At 41.8% G+C, this 21,489-nt stretch overlaps 1 long non-coding RNA gene across 1 annotated transcript in view; it reads right to left on the reverse strand.

The window, feature by feature from the left end:
- The window catches only part of LOC138775015 (uncharacterized), a 40,699-nt gene extending 20,516 nt beyond the window's left edge, over positions 1-20,183 (reverse strand). Inside the window, exon 1 of the long non-coding RNA XR_011360461.1 lies at positions 20,045-20,183. This is a non-coding gene — a long non-coding RNA (uncharacterized lncRNA). The remainder of the gene's footprint in view (positions 1-20,044) is intronic.
- Between the last annotated feature and the right edge of the window lie 1,306 nt (positions 20,184-21,489).

The following is a 21,489-nucleotide window of genomic DNA, read 5'->3' on the forward strand; positions in this document are numbered from 1 at the left end:
ATCTCACAAGGTGAATGGTGTAAACAAAAAAAAAATTGCAAAAATTATATATTGGCAAATATATAATATATGGTATAGACAGAAACTGCACAGAAAATTAGCCCTCATAGCGCCCCATAGATGGGAAAAAATGTCAGAATAAAGAAATTTGAAGCAAATACATTTTTATAGGTAGTAATTAAATTAAAGTTATAGAAACAGGAATATAAAATGTGTAATTATACTGACCACGGAATACAGACTGTGGGTCTGTATGAAAACACAAAAATGAAAATTGTCCATGTGATTAAGGGGTTAACATCACTACCCTGATTACCTGGCTTCTACAGATGTACACTGAAGAAGAAAAAAACGCACATGGAGGCAATTAGGAGAGTAATTCTCTTGCTGCAGATAAAGTTTATGCCCATAGTTAACATGTAGGTAAAAGACTCATTTAGGGTACAAACACACACACCGTATATGCAGCGTATTTACTGCTGCGATACGCAGCAGATTAGATCTAAATAACTGAACACAGCATCAAATCTGCTGCGTATCTGCTGCATATACGGTGTGTGCGTTTGTACCCTTAATGTGTCTAGTAAGAAAATGGCTAGTAAAATTAGGTATGCTTTATGAACACTTGTAAAATATATTTACTCCTGAACAGAAATACTTGAAACAGGTACACCAATTGTCTGCCTGCAATAAACAAAAGATCAATTGTAGGTGAATATTTGCCCTTAGGCCTCATTCAAACATCCATACTCTTTGTAGAAAAAATAAAAAAATGGTGCCTTTAAAAAGTTGTGTGTGGAAAACCCCTCCTTGACTGTGAAAGGTCATCTTTGTAACCACCTAACCTTGAAATCTAACAGATCTCAGGGTACTAAAAGAGGGACCCCACTACTGTTAAAGCCTCCAAAAATAAAAAATCACCTGTAGGCAGGAGGTTGCGGGAACATAATAAAGAATGTACACCTACCCATCTCTATTCCACAGCACTGCCTTAGGGTATATTCACACTACCGATATCACACAGATAACGTCTGTGGATTTGGTCGCTCGACTCCCCCATGCACCAACTTGAATTTCCGCCTGTCCTATAGACTCCATTCTGTGGTCAGGTGGATTTCGCCCTCCGCCCAAAGAATGAACAGAATCCGCCAGACCATAGCAAGGAGTTTATGGGGCTGGCAGACAGTAAAGCAGAGCGCATGGGGAATAGCGGCAGAATCCGTGGCAAGTTATCCGTGTGATTTCCATAGTGTGCACATACCCTTACCGCTCTCTGACAGCTTCTGGCCCCCTGCCGGTCTTGCAACGTCATGACCTGGCTGATGAATTGCCTGCTTCACCAATCAGTGACTGGCACAGGACACTGACTGGCTGAATGGACAATCTGTCAGTTGGGTCGTGGAGTTGCAGCAGCAGGAGTCGCTAACGTGACGTACCAGGAAGCTGGAAGAAAATGACATGCAGCGGCTGTCAGAGAGCAGTGCTGTGGGAGACATTGAGATGGGCAATTATACATTCTTCATTATGCCCCGACACACCCTGCCTGCAGGTGATTTTTTATTTTTGCGGGAATTCTCCTTTACTTACTGTTCCTAACTGGGTTATCCTTGGTTTAAAAGAATGTTTATGTGAATGGCATGGTTCTCTTATCTTGGTTACTCCCTGGCTGCTGATGAAATAAGTCTTTGCAAGAACTGCCTTGGTAATATAATCCAAACGTCGTCAAAACCACAGCCCTTTTTCTTCCTCAATAGCTGTACAATGTTGGGGATAATCCGGAATGTGGCGTAATGACTTCAGGGGATGAGGGTTATCTTTTTTTTAATCCCTGGATAGCCCCTTTAAATCAAATGATCACTCTTGCCAAATATATATATATTTTTTTAAAGGTAGGACCGTCTTTAATACATTGTTCACATAGCTTTTATCATTTGCTCTTATTATTGATATGTTCTATGGTTTCCTCATTCAGATGCTCTAAACCCTCAATGCATTTTTTATAGATTTGGATCCAAGTTGGTCGACATAGAAGTCGATAGATATTACCTTAGTTCCCATGTTTAGAGAAAGACAAGTACTAAACTGAGTACAACTACATACATGCAGTCAGTGGCGTAGCCACCGTGGTCGCGGGGGTCGCCGCCGCGACCGGGCCCGCCACAAAGGGGGGCCCGCGGGGCCCTCAGGGCCCCGCAAGGCCCTCCCTTTCAATCACTCTTGTGACCGCAAGCATTGTTTTGCTTGCGGTCACAAGAGTCCGACTCTGTCTTCCCCCGGCTGCTGCGCAGCTGCCGGGGATGTCGCGTCTTATCCCCGGCAGCGCACGCATCCCAGAACTCCCTGCGCGCCTTGGGCCCTGACTTCCGGTTCCGGCGCGCAGGGAGCTCTGGGATGCGCGCGCTGCCGGGGATAAGACGCGACACCCCCGGCAGCTGCGCAGCAGCCGGGGACAGACCGAAGGAGTGAGGATCAACGTGGGAGCGTGTTGTCAGGTGAGTTAAGTTTTGTTTTTATCAGCCTGTACGGGTGGGGGGAAAGAGGGGGGCATCTATGAGGGTGGGGGGGGAAAGGGGACCATCTATAAGGGAGGAGGGGGGGGTGAAGGGGACCATCTATAAGGGTCGGGGGTGAAGGGGACCATCTATAAGGGAGGGGGGGTGAAGGGGACCATCTATAAGGGAGGGGGGGTGAAGGGGACCATCTATAAGGGAGGGGGGGTGAAGGGGGCCATCTATAAGGGAGGGGGGGTGAAGGGGGCCATCTATAAGGGAGGGGGGGTGAAGGGGACCATCTATAAGGGAGGGGGGGGTGAAGGGGGCCATCTATAAGGGAGGGGGGGTGAAGGGGACCATCTATAAGGGAGGGGGGGTGAAGGGGACCATCTATAAGGGGGGGGGGGGTGAAGGGGGCCATCTATAAGGGAGGGGGGGGGGTGAAGGGGGGCCATCTATAAGGGAGGGGGGGTGAAGGGGACCATCTATAAGGGAGGGGGGGGGGGGGTGAAGGGGACCATCTATAAGGGAGGGGGGGTGAAGGGGACCATCTATAAGGGAGGGGGGGTGAAGGGGACCATCTATAAGGGAGGGGGGGAGAGGGGGGCCATCTATAAGGGAGGGGGGGTGAAGGGGACCATCTATAAGGGAGGGGGGGTTTGAAGGGGACCATCTATAAGGGAGGGGGGGTGAATGGGACCATCTATAAGGGAGGGGGGGTGAAGGGGACCATCTATAAGGGAGGGGGGGTGAAGGGGACCATCTATAAGGGAGGGGGGGTGAAGGGGACCATCTATAAGGGAGGGGGGAAGGGGACCATCTATAAGGGAGGGGGGGGGAAGGGGACCATCTAGAAGGGAGGGGGGGAGAGGGGGCCATCTATAAGGGAGGGTGGGGGGAGAGGGGGCCATCCATAAGGGAGGGTGAGGAGAGAGGGGGCCATCTATAAGGGAGGGGGTAAAGGGGGCCATCTATATGGAGGGGGGAGTAGAGGTCATCTATAAGGGAGGGTGGGGGGAGAGGGGGCCATCTATAAGGAGGGCAACATGGGGGGAGAGGGGCCATCTATTTGGGGGGGGCAACATAGGGGGAGAGGGAATACACAGAGGGGGGCATATATTATTAGGGGGTCACATAGAGTCAGGCTACCCACTAAAGGAGTGTGTAAAGGGGACAATACAGATGTGCAGTGTGTATATAGATGAGGATGGTGCCAGAGTGAGGAGACTAATATGTCTGTCTGGCAGATTCTGTGGATTCGTGGCTCGGAGAAGTTCTCATAACGGCCCAGGGCGGATGGAGAAGAAAATGAAAAGGGAAGAACTCCGATCAGAGAAGACGTCCCCCTGTGAGTTACCTGATATATCTGCACTGTAATGTATATGGTGTATAGAGCCTGTGTAGAGCTGGGGCCACCTCTATATGACTGGATGAGGTGATTTAGTATGCTGTATTTGGTCAGTAACAATATGGTGGTGATGGTAGTGGTTGTGGTGTGGCAGTAATGTTTCCTTCCTATATACTGGTATTACTGGTAATATAGGTCTCAGTATACAGGATTTGGTCGGTAACAGTATGGCAGTAATATGTACGGTGATAATACTTTCTCTTCCAATATGCTGGTGTTAGTGGTAATATCTGTCTTGGTGTGTGTGTATATATATATATATATATATATATATATATATATATATACACACACCAATAGCATCACTTTGTCGTGAAAGGAGGGGGGGGGGGCCCAAGTTGGCCTCTCGCACCAGGGCCCAGGAGACATTAGCTACGCCCCTGCATGCAGTCTTTCACATGACGGGACAAAAATGCTGTGTGTGTGTATCATTTGTCTGCATTCAGCAAGCATTTCATATATTAAATATTTAGATTGAGACTGACACATAAATATTTAGAAGGATTGACTGACCCCAGATGAATCAGTAACAAAATACATCAGCGGTAACTGTAATTGTCAACTAAACTGAATTCCTATATTAGATGTATTTGTCATAAATTCCCTAGTTTTCCCTGCATTTGCGGATTCTTATTTACACGCGCGCCTTTTGTGTAAACTGCTAGTATTCCAAACCCTGTAAAAAACATAAGGAAAATATTTTAACAGTCAAAAGATTACCCCATTATTATTTGGAAACCCAGCAATGAAAATGTTGATCGACAGACAGACAGTGATCCACACATGAGGAATAAGGTAGTATGGAGTTTAGAGCTGAATCCTAAGCAGCCAGTGAGAGTGCTGTCACCCATGGCAAGTACGGTCAGATTTTCAGCAACAAAATCTCCTTCGAGGGAAACATGTCATGAATTCTGAAACTTCTTCTGTACTTCAAAACAAGGACATTCTGTGGCAGCAATGTGTCATGAATAATAAGTCAGAGACTGGGATATGTATCAAGTGTCAGAATTAAATTGCTAATGTAAGATAGAAAAGAAAAATGGGGACTGTGCATCAGATTATAGGAAGCAATCTAAGAGCTAAATATGGAAGATAGGACGGAGGCAAAAAAGACTGCACCGCAGGTGAACTGAGGGCAGGGGAAAATAACCAGCAAATTATAGGGAAACATTATGAGGAAATATTGAATTTCTTTTCCCTTGCTGTCAAATATGTCATGCTTATTCTTACCTCTGTTTCTATAAGGACATGTAACAGATAGGCTCTGGAAAATCCTTCTTGACACATAACACATAATAAAACAAGAATTATGGAGTACAGTCATATATAGGCAATGCTATAAGAAAGAACTCCTGCTAGAGAGGTCTTGGCATTTCACCTGAAATCGAGGAAGTGGACCACAGGTTGGAGACAGGTTGACTATCCAGTCATAAAGGGAACCGGTCACTTTGCCAGTGCTGTGAAAACCACTCTCAGTACCTTGTTGCTGCCAGACACCTTTGCCCAGCAGTTCCAAAGTACTGACAGTAGTAATCCCTGAGATGAGCACTATGGGGGAGATTCATTAAACATGGTGTAAAGTGAAACTGGCTCAGTTGCCCCTAGCAACCAATCAGATCCCACCTTTCATTTTCCAAAGAGTCTGTAAGGAATGAAAGGTGGAAGCTGATTGGTTGCTAGGGGCAACTGAGCCAGTTTCACTTTACACCATGTTTGATAAATTTCCCCCTATATATAGAATCTCTAATCAGCCAGTTACTCTCATTTCCATGTTTGTCCTTCTCTCTGCATTGCAGTAACCAAATTAGAGGATAGTATACATAGGACAGGTCAAATGTTTATATTTGATAACCTGATGCTAACCATCTGCTTGTCATCTAAGAAGCAAGCTAATTGTGCACCCACTGTCCACTAGCAATTAAAAGGTGTTATCCAGAACTAGAAAAACAGTGGTACTTTTTAGCAAACACAGCACCACCCCTGTCCCCAGGTTGTGTGTCAAATTATAATTTAGCTCCATTCACTTCAGTGGATTGAACTGTAAAATTACACCCAAGAATGGAGCTGTTTCTGGAAGAAAGCAGCCATGTTCTTCTAAGCCTGGATCACCCCTTTCATGAGGGCTGTCATATAAAATTTTGTTTAGGAATGATGAGGAAGCATCTTCAGTGTAGCCCTGCCTTAGTACTCTCCAAAAGCAGATTTGCCCAAATATTTTCCATAATATCCACCGCCCAGTTTATCAGTAAAAAGGGCTCCTGTGTTTTTAGTGTTTTCCACCTAATGTGTGTTTATATCTAGTATATATCTTTTTCAGCTTGTAGAATGTAATATATTACTACAAATGGCACATAATTACTAATATTAGTTATATAAAATTTTAAAAGAGGTGTACAAAAAAGGACATTTTCAAAAGAAAAAAAATTCAAGAGAAAAATCTTTCTAAAAATGACTGGGGCTCAAGGAAGAAGTCTACATTGCATGGCTGGACAACAGCTATATACATGTCATGTGCCTGAGTGGTAGATGCAAGACTCAAAGGATCTTAAAGTGTTCCTATCATTACAAATCATCTTTGACATGTCACAGAGATATCAATAGTTTTGTTTTGGTCAGAGTGTTAAAACCCCCACCGATCTCTAGATATGACCAGGAGAGACACATAAATTAAGGAGGGGGCACGCCTTATGTGAAGGCTACCTTAAGTAATTAGGAATATTTTTGGTTTCTGTCCAAGGTGCTGAAGCAATTGGTCTTGGCTTTGTTCAGTCATCTATTACATCATTTCTGGCTCTCTGCACTGCCTCTAATGCTGAGCTGGTTCCTTTGCTCTATGTTATGTCAGCTCTTTTAAAACATACTTTATTACATCAACTTGGGCAAATTAGGAAGAATATGAGATGTAAATTATGTAAATGCAAATGTTCTGTGAAAGTGTGGATATACACGGCATGGCCCCATTAAAGAAAGAGGGTTCATATAATTCCTCAAAAACTGTGGGAATAGCTGTAATATTACATTTTATTCTAAATATTGCAAATGTTTTAAGATAGAAAGTAAAATAGCAAAAGAGCTGCACATTACAGTTGTGGCCTAACCACATACGGCATGGCCTAACTTGTAACTGCATCTTCCTGTTAATATACATGTGTGACAAGTTGCGTTTCTGTTGCCCCCATTTGAAGGGCATATCATTTATTGCATAGCTTTTATAACTTTTTTTAAGGGGACAAACACTGTTATCCACTAATGTCTACACACTGAAAGGGTAATTGGCTTCCTATGAAGTCTGAACCTGGTGTGTATGTGAGCGATATTGGGTAATCAGACACTGAGCCAGTTCAACTGGGTATAGGGAATTATGTGCATGCCCTCTACAGGGCTGCATTAGCAAACAGATACCCACAACCATAGTATACAACTAGTAAAGCTACAAGGATTTCCTGCTACATGGATAGCATGGTAGCTAAATAGAAACATATTTCTTCAGTGCTCACACCTCACATTTGTAACAACATAAATAAAAAAAAATAGGCTATGGAGCACTGTACACTACTAATGAATATAACTTTACTTACTGCTCTAACTTTCAGTTGGCAGGCACCTGTGTTAACCATGTGACAGAGTAAAAACATACGCATACGGCCGCCAATCAGCTCACACATATGTAGGCAAACTCACATGCTGATTGGCTGCCATATTCCAGTCGCAAGTAGCCAACAGGTCATGTGTTGTCACACTGAGGAAGCTGTATTTCCTAGGAGTGCATGGCAGTGTGGCTCTTGGTAACTCTGCTTCCCTATGTACCAGAGTTCAGCTCTCCAGTCTTCCTTCACTGACCTGGACACAAGAGAGACCTGCTAGGCCATGCACAACAAGGATTTGCCATTGCAAATCCAATGCTTCTCTGACGGCAAGCTGAGGACCTACACATTATTAAGTAGGTAATTTAAATGTTATGGCTAATGAAAAAATGCACAATTGGTAAAGGACATGCTATTGGTAAAGGCTCTCTGTTGTGTCTGAATAGATTACTCCTGCAGTACTAAATCAAAAGGTCCTTATACCAGAATAAGGGGAAGGAACATATATAATAAGGAACATTAATACGGCATAACAACATATTAACAGTCAACTACCAACTTACTATGGAACGGTTTACATTACCATGATATAATATAAAGCTATTATAGGAATAGTTCCCTATAGTTGTGGGACAAATTCATGAACCTGCAGGGCGATTCCCCACTTGAGAACCTAGCAGTACATTATGGTATACTGCTGTCAAGCTGCAAGTCTGTCAATAAATCTGACATCACACTGAAGTCTACTTCTATAGATAAGGGGGACAACAGCTGGAGATCTGAAATATACTGCATGTTACTTAAGTTATTCCATTATTTATCCTGTCTGGTTTGCTAAAGGTAGGTCTAAATGGTTTACTAGGGATGTATTTCAGAAACTGTGCACTGCATCCTACAATAATTCTAGGAAGGCTTGTCACAAATCCTGCCTGCAATACTACTACTTTAAAAGAAAAGCCAGCAAAGCACTTGTTCTTTGTAGTAGGCATCTACATAATCCACTAATGTAATATAGTCAAATATAAATATATGCTTTAAAGTACAAAGACCATATGAAATGTCTTGTTCGTAGTGCATTTGTATGTGTAAACTCTAAGTTGCCTGGTAGTTCTTATAGGCGATATTCAGGTTAGCCACACCACGTGGCACAAGCTGAGATTATTGCTAATCAATAGGTCCTGTTGATTCCAGGAGGTTCCTTGCTGTTTCATTTCCATTATGCTCACGCTGTCTGCTGCTGTTCTACCAGTACAGAATGTGTGAGACCACATGAGCCCAGAGCATCATCTGGCTCTTTCCATCAACTACACAAATCAGCAAATCTATTGTCTCCTAGTCATTTTTGATTCATTTGTTCTGTAAGCGCTGGCAATGGCACATTCCAATTTCTTTGTCAGCCTAGCTCACGGTCATAAATGTTAATTTATGGTGTCGTCTGTGAGTCCCAGTAAAAGGGTGACTTGCTCAATTTCACTCCTAGGATCATTTATGCTACTATAATGCTCAACTACTGTATTTCTCTTATAGCTGCCTAGTATTCTTTGCCTGAGCAGCAGAAATGAGATGATTTTATGGTTCATTCTTCTGAAGCCCCCTCCTCCTAACTCTGGGATGACTAACAGACAATGGCAGTCTTTTTTTTTTTTTGACTGGCTAAACCTAATTCTGGATGAGATCTACTCAGTGTTCAGTTTTTACTATAGAATATCAAACTGTACAAGTGTACTATTATTTCTAAAGGCAGCATACAATATCTAACAAGATAAAAATGACTCATGCATGTATGTAATATATCTTTTGGTCTCAAGTGAGGGTGACATAATAAAGTGTGTAACATTATAGAATTATCTGACTTGATATCCCACTACCGTCCCCCAAGCAACCACCAATCTTCTAACAACCAAATTCCCTTGTCCTTACTTTCCACAACTGCCTCCAAGATTCCCCCATACTCTGGAACTCACCACCCTGACACATGCGGCTCTCATCCACCATCAAGACCTTCAAAAGCATCCTGACCCCCGCCCCCTCTTTAAAACAATGCTATAACTTTCAACTGTACAACACCTTGCCTAGCAGCCCCCTTGCCTAATGTTTCACCCTTACCTTGTAGATTGTAAGCCCTCACGGGCAGGGTTCTCTATCCCTATGTACAAGTCTGACATTTAATTTACTCATGTAAATAGTTTTCCGATTTTGTAACAGTCTGTGTGTTAACCCTTATCACTTGCACAGTGCTCTGGAATTAAGGGCGCTTTAAAAAAAAAAAAAAATAAGAATGAAAGGGATACTGCAGCTTACAAAACTTTCCAAATTAGCTAAGGGGTGCACTTTAAGGGTATTTAAAGGCATCCATATCATTTAGAGGTTTTCTGTTCTCATGAAATCCTTTAAAATTATCTGACAATGGCATAAAATAACAAGAGGAGTTATTACTCTTACCAATCCCCGGGTGTCACACCAAGCATCTGACACCAGGAAAAAATGCCCCAGGGGGTCATCTTAGTACCTACCTAAATACTTGTGAACTATTTGTAAAATAATGAGCTTATTTCACAAGTATGTACATTAGTAGCACCTTTTTGACTCTACTCTGCCAGTGTGAAAATGTAATTTACTTCAAACTTGGGAAACACTTATCTATACTACACATCCTGGCATTCCCTGTTTCTCCTGCAGTGTAGATTCAAATCCTCCCACCCACATGAAATGCTATGTGACTGTCCTGGCAGTGCCATGTAACAGTGTACTGTGCCAAGCTTGTGAATGCTGGCATGTACACTGACACTCATTATTGTAAGTCATTTAAAGGGCTTATTTGAATGTGTAGACTAAAGCACGCCAAACCCTGGGGAATGACTACAATCAATGATATAATATCTCATAAGGGGATACCAAGGTGCTGCTGGGATGTCACACAAAATTAAGAAACTAGACAACTTTTATGAGGGTGGGAAGTTTGAAAACGGATATGAGCATTAGGAAAGCAGTGCACAGAGAACTTGGATAACTTACTTATTTGCAGACAATTTTTTTTTTAGCACCAGAGTGCCCTTTAAATTCAACATAACAGAGACTTATTTTAATACTGTTATTTTTTGGCTTATAAGACGACTGGGCATATAAGACAACCCCCAGCTTTTCCAGTTAAAATATAGAGTTTGGGATATACTCGCCATATAAGACTATCCCTCTTCCAGCGTACACCAAATAAAAATTACTAAAAAACATCAGAGAGCAGTGAGATCTGAGAGGCAGAGAAGGAGGTACAGTAATACTGGTAGGATACAAGGACGGGTCAGATGGGGGAAAGGTGTGTGTTTTTCTGGGCACAGAGCCACTCTACCGTATCTCTTTTTCCATGCCCCGGCTGCTTGCAGCTTGCTCTGCCCTTCATATGGTCGCCACATACGACAGGGATGCGGCCATTTTTGAGCTCCCCCCACCATATGTGGCAATTGCAGAATCTCCAGTCCGGTTCTGAAGTTTTTCAGCACCCGCCCGAAAAGATGACACCCGGCGTAAAAGACAACCCGTGACTTTTGAGAAGGTTTTCCTGGGTTAAAAAGTAGTCTTATACGCAGAAATATACAGTAATACAAAAAGCTAACAAGACATTAGTAGGAGCAACTACAATCTGCAAACTCTGACAGTAAGTACATGATTATGTACCTTTACGACAGCTTAAACAGTGACAAACCACATCCACTAAACCAAAGAATATAATAACAGAGTAACAGTACACAAACTAATATAAAATGGAGAAGTCTGACAGCTTCTTTTATTGCATTAATCAGTCTTTATGAAAAGCTTGACAGGAGAAAATGACAATGGGTTCCGAATGAGATGGGAGAATAAAAATGTTTGTCTCTCTATGGGTAACCTAGTATGCATCATTTTCCATATTTTTAAAATTAAAGCGGATTGTGAGAGTACACAGATCTGAACAAGACTTAAATTATCCTGAAGTCAGGAACTGGATACTGCAGAATCGTCTTGATCCGTAATCAAGGATCCAGTAATCGTTATAATCCAACAGCTGCTTAGGGCCCTATTACATGGGATTTTTATCGTGTGAATTACAGTTATATCGTTTGAATTTTAATCGTTTGATAATCGCTTTGTTTAAGCCTTAGGGGACACAGACAGTTTTCATTTTTACATTTTCTTTTTTTCCTCCTCATGTATAAAAGGCCATAGCGTATGCATTTTTTTTCACCTTGAGACCCAGATGAGCCCTTATTTTTTGCGCCACTAATTGTACTTTGCAAATACAGATGTAATTTTTGGCTAAAATATGCCGTGAAACCAGAAAAAAAATTATATGTGTGGTGAAATTGAAAAGAAAAACACAATTTTTTTTTTATTTTGGGGGGTAATGCCGTTTGCCCTAGGGTATGACTGACATCTTATAGATGTTCCTCAAGTCAGTACGATTACGACAATATGTAACATGTATAACTTATATTTTATTTGATGGCTTTTAAAAAATTAAAACCTTTAAAAAATATATATGTTCCTTAAAATTGCTCAATTGCCATGCTTATAACACTTTTATTCTTTGGTCTATGGGGCTGTATGGTGTGTCATTTTTTGTGCCATGATGTGTTCTTTCTATTGGTACCTTGTTTACATATACACGACTTTTTGATCGCTTTTTATTACAATTTTTCTAGATTTGATGCGACCAAAAATGCACAATTTTGCACTTTGGAATTTTTTGGTGCTTACGCTGTTTACCGTGCAAGATCAGGAATGTGATAATTTAATAGTTCAGGTGATTACACACGCATCGATACCAAACATGTTTATTTGTTTATTTTTATTTATAAAATGGGAAAAGTGGGGTGATTCAAACTTTTATTAGGGGAGGTTTTTTTTTTTTTTTTTTTAATTAATAAAAAAACATCTTTTTCCTTTTACACACACACACACATACTAGAAGTCCCCCTGGGGGACTTCTCATATAGCCACATTGATCTCTCATTGAGATCTATGCAGTATAGATATACTGCACAGATCCATGAGATCAGTGTTTTATTGCTCTCGGCTGCTGCAGACGTGAGCAATAGAATGCAGAGCCGGGATCAGCGCCATTATGACGCAGACCCCGGCCCGGTACACATGCGGGGATCGCGTTGCAATCTAAAAGCATCTAAATGCCTAATTAACGGGCACGGCTGCATATAGCTGCGCGACCCCCCTCTGACCTCCCCTAGCGACGCCAGGGCAATGTCCTGGTGCGTCTAGGGGTTGAATGCAGGCAACAATCAAATGACAACAAAGTCATTCATCATTTGTTTGGTGCTGACACCAAGACTAATGTTAAGACCATAACTGTATGTAAAACTGGTAATTTTCCCACTGATGCCCCCATAGTATCCCATACCAAAATGAGAAAAAAAAGATTTAAAGAAAAATAAGCTGTAAAATATGGATAAAGCAAGTCCTTACATACAACAGTCAGAAAGAGCTACTGTAAATTACTTTCTATGTAGAGGAGCAGAGCATTTTTAGGTCTCCATACAGATCACACAGGGTTCCTAAAAAATAAAATGAAGCCGCTCTCACCTGGTGCTCAAAGGAGTAGCTCATCCTGGCACAGGTAGATAGCAGTACAGTACATATAGTATTATACTGTACTGTAGGGAGGGGATACTACACTGCATGCACTTATGACTTATAATGGTCCAGAAAGGCAAATATTGTAACATGAGGCCATTGTAAATTGAGGGACAGGGACCACTGTGTATTGTTTATTCACTTTTTTTGAATAACTATAACTTTACAAAAAGAGCTCAAATATTTATATGTGTCCTTTATTTATGATCAGGCCCTGGCTTTTGCTTCAAAAACTGCATTAAATAAACTAAATGTGGGAACCCAGCCATAAAGGGAATCTGTCTGCTGCAATTCATGTTCCAAACCACTGACACTGTTAGATAGCTTTTAGGTCAAGAAAATGCATCGAATCAAATTTCCAGATAAGCACTGACTTTTCTGACCTGTGAATCCAGTGTTTTGTGCGCCCAGACAGTCTCCAAACAGCAGAGCTGCTTATGTCCTCTTCCTCCTCACTAACTTCTTCGGCCCCTCCTGCCTCAACAGGTTATAATGGACTCAGCAAACCAGTCTTCTGTGATGAAGATGGTTTTGCCGGATAAGCAGATGGGGTAGGACGCTGCAAAACAGCTTTTTGAGTTCAGAAAGAGGCTTTGTTGTCTAATAAAACATATTACTTAAAGCGACTTTGTACCCACAATCTGTCCCCCCCAAACCACTTGTACCTTCGGATAGCTGCTTTTAATCCACAATCTGTCCTGGGGTCCATTCGGCAGGGGATGCAATTATTGTCCTAAAACAACTTTTAATCCTGCAGCGCTGTGTCTAACGGCTGGGGCTTACATTTGTATATGCATTAGGCTGGCACCACCTCTCCATCCTTCCTTCCCACCCTCCTCATCATTAGGAATGATCCAGGAACATTTACTGCTGTTTGAGCTTTGCACAGGTGTATTAACGATCCAGCCCATGTTCATTATGCACACAGGTAGGGAATAGGAAGCAATCTGCCAGGAGCATTCCTAATGATGAGGAGGGTGGGGAGGAAGGACAGAGAGGGTGTACCAGCCTAATGCATATACAAATGTAAGCCCCGGCCGTTAGACACATCGCTGCAGAATTAAAAGTTGTTTCTATGCCAATAACTGCATCCTCTGCCGAACGGACCACAGGACAGATCTTGGATTAAAAGCAGCTATCCAAAAGGTACAAGTGGTCTGGGGGGGGGGGGGGTCAGCTTGTGGGTACAGAGTCACTTTAAAATCACTTAAAAGTACTATTTATTTCTGCAAAAAAAAAAAAAAGGTACCATATGTCTCCTTGCCCTACAGCTAAGTATCTAAGCTACAAAATAATACGTCAAAGGTAAACAGATATATATTGATTTCTTTTTTTTACATCTTTATACTTCATATCTATCTATCTATCTATCTTAGAGATTTAGCTTACAGGTTAGAACAAAAACTAACCTCTTTATTGGCAAGAAGGCATTATCCCGGGGAAAGCAGTTGCACCCTTATGTGTCTGCTTTTCTATGAGAGCTTTAAATCAGGCACTATAGGCAAAGAAGGGCTGTCTGGGGTCCTCTGGCTACCAGTTGTGTATGTGTACATCCAATGGCCCTAATTTACCAAATTTTCAGAGCGAAAAGTGGCCTACTTGCCTAAAGCAACCAGAATTTAACTTTTATCAAACACCTACAGTACCTTGATTTATTGCTGTGGGTTGGTAATACACTCCATATAGGTGGGTAGTACCATGACCGGGAGAGAGGTAGTGATGGAAAGCAGAATAATTAGACCACCCTGCAGTACTGCCTTTGGATAATCCTAATATAAAATAGTGATACCTGGGTGCAAACTTCTGTGTAGAAGTGCCAGGAAGTAGTAATACTATATTAGTTAAAGGGGTTATCCAGCACTACAAAAACATGGCCACTTTCTTTCAGAGACAGCCAAGCTCTTGTCTCCAACTTGGGCGGGGTTTTTCTGCTCAGTTCCATTGAAGTGAATGGAGCTTAATTGCAAACCGCATCTGAACTAGAGACAAGAGTCATGTTGTCTCTGAAAGAAAGTGGCCATGTTTTTATAGCACTGGATAACCCTCAGGAAAGTCCTGAAAAAATAAAAGGATCTAGAATGGGTTCAGATCTAGGTCCATGAGATTGGGCTGAGTTTTGTACATGAGCGCTGCACAAACAGCATGTATTAGTTCTATTATCCGCCAACATAGTAAGATGTTCGTCTACTACAATGGAGGATATAAGATGATTCAATTTGTGGTGGTTGTGGGTAAAAAGACCATATTAGACCCACTTACTGAACTTTGCAAATACGGATAGATCTATGGGACATAAGCACAGGCCAACTTCCATATAAGAAATCACTGCATGATCTGTAATGAAACCTAAATGCTAGAACAACAGAAACCTTTCAAGAAAGCTTTATATGTCATTGCTGTTATACAAGTGGATCTATTACTAAATAAAAACAGGCTTCTTGAACTGAAAGAACTGGCAAAATTAAATAAAAAAGGCAAATGCATTTAGTCCTTTGCTTCAACGGCCCATGCCCTTAAAGAGAAGTAGCTAGTTTAGTAGCACAGACTCCGTGGCAAAGGTATATTTAACTATTGGAAAAAAAATAAAAATAAATATATATATATATATCAACAAAACACAACAATCACTGAGCTCGCGGAGATCAGTGAAAAAAATCTAATGGGGTACTCATTTAAGAGTCTCCACTGATTTCCCTCTACAAAATATATATGTAAAGAAAGGGTCAGTGGAGCCTCGGTTGTGAGTCTCAAAACACGGGAATAGCCAGATATCCCTCTCTCCAGAGAAGGAAGTCTGTTGCCGAGGGATGCCTCCCAGTGGGGAGAACACCAAACCACCCTGAAACACAGCCCCTAAGACTCTAACTCTGTTGCGATCATCGGGACTAGGGATGGTCCGAACCTGCCGAGGTTCGGATTCGTACGAACCCGAACTCTCGGCAATGATTCCCGCTCTCTTCCACATCCGTGGAGAGGATGGATACAGCGGGAGGACCGCCTGGAAAACTGGGATACAGCCAGAGCCATAGGCTGTGTCCCAGTTTTCCAGGCGGTCCTCCCGCTGTATCCACCCGCTGCACAGAGTGGCAAGACAGCGGGAATCTGATGCCGAGCGTTCGGGTTCATACGAACCTGAACCTTGGCAGGTTCGGACCATCCTTAATTGGGACCTAAATAGGGAAACACCAGGATGGCCCCTATAAGTCAAAGTCTAACCGAACTTTCGGCATTTGATTAGCGGTGGCTGCTGAAGTTGGATAAAGCCCTAAGGCTATGTGGAAAACATGGATATATTCATTGGCTGTATCCATGTTTTCCAGACAACCTTAGAGCTTTCTCCAGCAGCCCCCCTAATCAAATGCCAAAAGTTCGGGTTCGGATGGACTCGAACCCGAACCCGGTTCGCTCATCTCTAGTAATGACATAAGACAAGGGTTACCAAGGCTAGGCATCAATCCACAGACAGCTGTTCCGGAGTATTCGCCCCTCATCAATGTGAAGCAGGAGAGGGATATATGGCATCCATCCACAATATATAGACACACACACACACACACCAAAAAAGGACTGCAGCACTCCTAAAATGCAAACCAACAAACTGGTTTATTTGCCCATGAAGGTAAGTGCATTGTTTCAGTTCGATCCATTTTCTCAAGCAGTGAACACAAACCCCTAGGAGGGTCTTCTTATATACACAGCAAGCCAGTAAACAATTAGTGAATAAAGCTAAAAAAAAAAAGTGCATCAATGTGTAAAATTACAAGTACATAAATAAAATGTATATGATCGTGTCAATCAATATAAATAGTTGGATACATATGTGAAACAGCACAGTAGTGTATTTAAAAGAATATAAGCATTTATCAAGCAATCAAATTTTACTTTTGAATAGGCGCTAGTGGCCTTCACCCGGTCCGAAACATCAGCTTTGAAAAGTCAGTTACAGAAAAATCTGAAGAAATATAAAACAAAGTAACTGGTCGCTGGAATCGCATGTGAGATCAAGTGGAACGCACTGCCAAGTTAAAACACAACAATGTGCGTGTCAGTAGATGGTGCGCGTGCACACACAGATACTCAGAGCCAATGGGAACAAGCATTGGGTGTATACATAATGTTATACTGCATGCAGTCATAGAAAGTGGGCAGATCTCCGTACGACAGAGAATTAACCCATGTAGGGACCATAAATGTTAAAGAATCAATTAACCCTTAAGAGGCGCAGCTGTGGGACCTAGGCGATATGGGGAGCAACATATTGATAACACACTATGTAGATTGTGGTTTAGCTCACCAATTACCACAGATACACATGTGGCTGGGGTCCTGTTGGATTTTCAGCCACAATGTGTGTCTACGACTACGATTCTCTGTTGAACGGAGGTCCGGCCCTGATCCGCCCACTTTCTATGACTGCATGCAGTATAACATCATGTGTACACCCAATGCCTGTTCCCATTGGCTCTTAGTATCTCTATGCGCATGTGCACCATCTACTGACAGGCACACTGTTGCATTTGAACATGGCGGTGTGTTCCACTAGATCTGACACGCTATTCATTTGGAGTTATTCCAGTGACCAGGGGTACTTTTTTATCTTTTCATATCTTTCTGTAACTCACTTTTCACAGCTGATGTTCTGGACCGGGTGAAAGCCACTAGCGCCAAGCCACTATTCAAAAGTGGAATTTGAATGGTTGATTAATGCTTATTTGCTTTTAAATACACTTCTTTGCTGGTTCACTAATGTATCCAACTATGTATATTGATTGACACAATTACATACATTTTATATATGTACTTAATTTTACACATTGATGCTCTTGCACTGATTGTTTACTGGCTTGCTGTGTATTTAAAAAGCCCCACCTTGGGGGGGGGGGGTGTTCACTGTGTCAGAAAAACTCATAAGGAATGAGCTGAAACATTGCACTTACCTTCAAGGGCAAATAAACCACTTTGTTGATTTGCATCTTTGGAGTGCTGCAGTACTTTTTTGGTTTACATTGGTCCTTTTTTGTGTCTCTCCATGTTGCCTTTTTTGGTTTACATTGTTTACACCTTGGCATCAGGTGTGACTGCTGGCATCCTCCAATGTTTTTTTTTGTGTGTGTGTGTATATATTACAGATGATAAGGATGATAAAACTGTTGCATTTTGAAATTCCAGGGTTATGTAATCTTTTACCCATATAGACAAACGCACAGTATACTTTCATCTACGGTTATGATGGAAACGTACAGCAATTATAATTCTACAAAAAAAAAAAAAATCAATTCACTAATAAATTTATCTTCATGTATGGAGAACATGGGACCGATTTATCAATGTACTTTTCCTTGTTGTATGACAAATACATTCACATACAAGGTTTTGGGCAGAGACCAGCATTTTGGTGCCCCTGCTTCAAGTGTTCATCAAGCTTTGCTACCACTTTTCTGCCAAAGCTACAAAGGGGCACATCCTGACAGTACTGCTCCATAATCTACAATGTTTCTCCTATTTATCTTGGCGCAAGAGTCAAAGTAGTGACACCTTAGAGGATCGCTCTCTGGTTCATAGTCTGTTGTGTAGGAAAACCATCTAAACATCACAGGAAAGTTTAGCAAAGCTTTCCAGATAGTTCTAAAAGCGTAATGTTCAAGAAGCTGGTTTTATTGTGATATTATTTTATTTCACATTGAAATGTCATTGTCCATGTAAAGGAATATCACACTGGAAGATTATAAGCAAAGATACCATTACATAGAAATGAGAAGAGAAGCCTACAGCAAAAAAAGATTTTAAGTGCTTCCATAATATAGGATGCCTATCCAACATATACAGTTATACTGTCAGCAGGAGTGCTATGAAATAACAATTCTAATATACATATGATGTGATAATTGGACTCAGTAATGCTGTGAATATCACAAAGCTCTCCATAAAGCTGTGTAACTTCAAAGCTGTTCTAATCGGAACTTCAAACAATCGTAAGAAAATATATCAGAAACATTACACCATGAAGTATGCGGAAACAACACACAAACACACGTGCCATTCCCTGAAGAACCCAAAGAGCCCTTGACACAAAGTGAATGATACTTCAAAAGAAACACAAAACCACAAGGTAATAATCTACTTACTCGACTGAACTCAACTCCCATCATGCAAAGCTTTCCACCTCTTTTCACCTGCTACATCTTTGGATAACTATCATTATGGCATCATTAGTCACAGCAAACCTACAGTAACATTCTCCATTATTATCCGTAATTGCTTCCTAGGAAATGTATTTGTAAGGATGAAGTGTGCATATTCAGGAAATACCCACAAGCCAAAAAAATCAGGACACAAAGGGATTAAATTAAACTAGACTTCTGTCCAGGACTGGAAGGGTTAACAGCCACAGTGAAATGACAGAAGAAGGGAAGGGGGCATAATAGGAACAGAGCATTAGGAGATCTGGTAACAATGCTCTGACACCGCTTTACTGACAAGACAAAGAGTGCCTGCTCCGCATAGCTGTTCACACATTGTACACTACTGTTGTTAGCTTTAGCTATGGCAACCATTTAAAATACAATAAATAAAATGGTTTTCTGTCAAGTGTATTTTCCGCTAGCCTTTGATTTTTCACTTACATTCAATAACACTGAAGTTGTACCAAAAGCCACAACATGTGCACCACACTACAGCATCTGTTCTTACGTGGGACTGTAACTGACCAGCATATCTATAATCAATAGTTTCTGATAAATCTGCAGATGGACTATACATGCTGTTTGCTTTCTAGCATAACAATATACATAAATCAAATCATATAATAGCAATTCACTGTAAACAGGTCATACAAAGCTTACAATGTGCCCCGTACTTTCTGGCACCATCTCAGTCAAATGATGTTTTCCTGTAATTCTGGCAGCATAACTAGCAGGCGGCATGTGTGCTGTACTTACACATATCCCACTGATCCATAGTGCGGTGTAATAGTATTCCTCCTTCTAGCGATGATGTGCCCACATCCGCTGTATAATATGGCAGATGAAGCCTGGCTTCAGCAAGTTCATGTGATGTGATGAGGAGTCCCTTTTATGTGCATCTACAACTGGCGTACAGTTCAAGTACAAAAAGCAGAGCGTGGAGCCGTGCTTATGTTTATTGTACTGCTGGAGCAGCTGTGATGTGATAGGCAGGGGCACGCTTACACCACCCAATCACAGGCAATTTCCATTCCAGGGAAATTCCTGCCTATTTGGTTAGGATCCTCAGAGACCTTTTCCTCTCCATAATAATAAAGAAAAAAACTGTTTCTCTCCCCTGATCACACCACGCTAAATTACAGCTGTGTCTTTGCCTTGCTGCACTTCCCCCTCCTTACGTGACATACAGCGGCTTAGAGGGAGAGAGTTCAAATTCATTTCCAGTTTTCACCTTGTTGGGGAGAGGGGGAAGAAGAGGGAGCGTCTGGGCTCAATAATTACTTATTCTGTCACCATGGAAACAGACGGGATGTAGTGAGCTAGATTTGTATAGAACATCTGCTGCCAGATTCATAATCAACTACAATCTCATCGTTCCCCTCCCCTCATTACTTAAATTTCATGTGGCGGCTCTTTTTTCCTATCACGTCCTCTAAATCCTGCACAGCACTTCCAAAATAACCTGGGTGTCCTCCTAGGGAAAGCTGAACACACAGAAATGTCAGGAAATGCCACCCCATGTACCAACACTGGGTGGATCACTTCTTGGTGTACATTGTAAAGAATAAAACGTCACTACCATGATGGGGATCCTTAACCTGTTCTGTGATCTCCACTAATATTCCTCCATGTTACAGGTACAAGGAAGATGGCTAAAAAAGAAAACTACACCATACAACGTTGAGGACCCTAGCAAACAACTTTCCATGAGCCCCAGTAACTATGGCTGAGGGAGGATTAGAATATTGGGGATTCCTGAGGCAAAGACTAAGAAAGCTTACTGCATAATCTTCCCTTATTGAGTTGTGTGTATTGTACATAAAAGCAGCTATTATCCCCATCAACCTCCCCATACACATCAGCCACGGGCAATAGGGAATAATCTACCTTAGATACTTTTGACAGCAGCTTGTCTCCCAGGTAAACAATGTTCAAACATACTGAAATTCCAAATCCCTAACCCTTTGCTTCTATACACTCAGGGGAAGCTGGGGTTATACAATCTATTGGGCTTGGCAGATTCTGATGTAATGTGTCAGGGCAGCTTCAGCTAGGGCTTTATGTACATTTGCAGTAAACACATAAAAAATATATAGAATGCAAAAAAATGGATACGTGTGTTTTACAGATCAGCAGATCCAAATGTATAAAAGACAACAATCTGTCACCCACTGACCGCTATTAAGGCCATGAGTAGTGTC

Source organism: Dendropsophus ebraccatus, unplaced genomic scaffold, assembly GCF_027789765.1.
Source record: "Dendropsophus ebraccatus isolate aDenEbr1 unplaced genomic scaffold, aDenEbr1.pat pat_scaffold_1247_ctg1, whole genome shotgun sequence".
Classification (NCBI taxonomy): domain Eukaryota; kingdom Metazoa; phylum Chordata; class Amphibia; order Anura; family Hylidae; genus Dendropsophus; species Dendropsophus ebraccatus.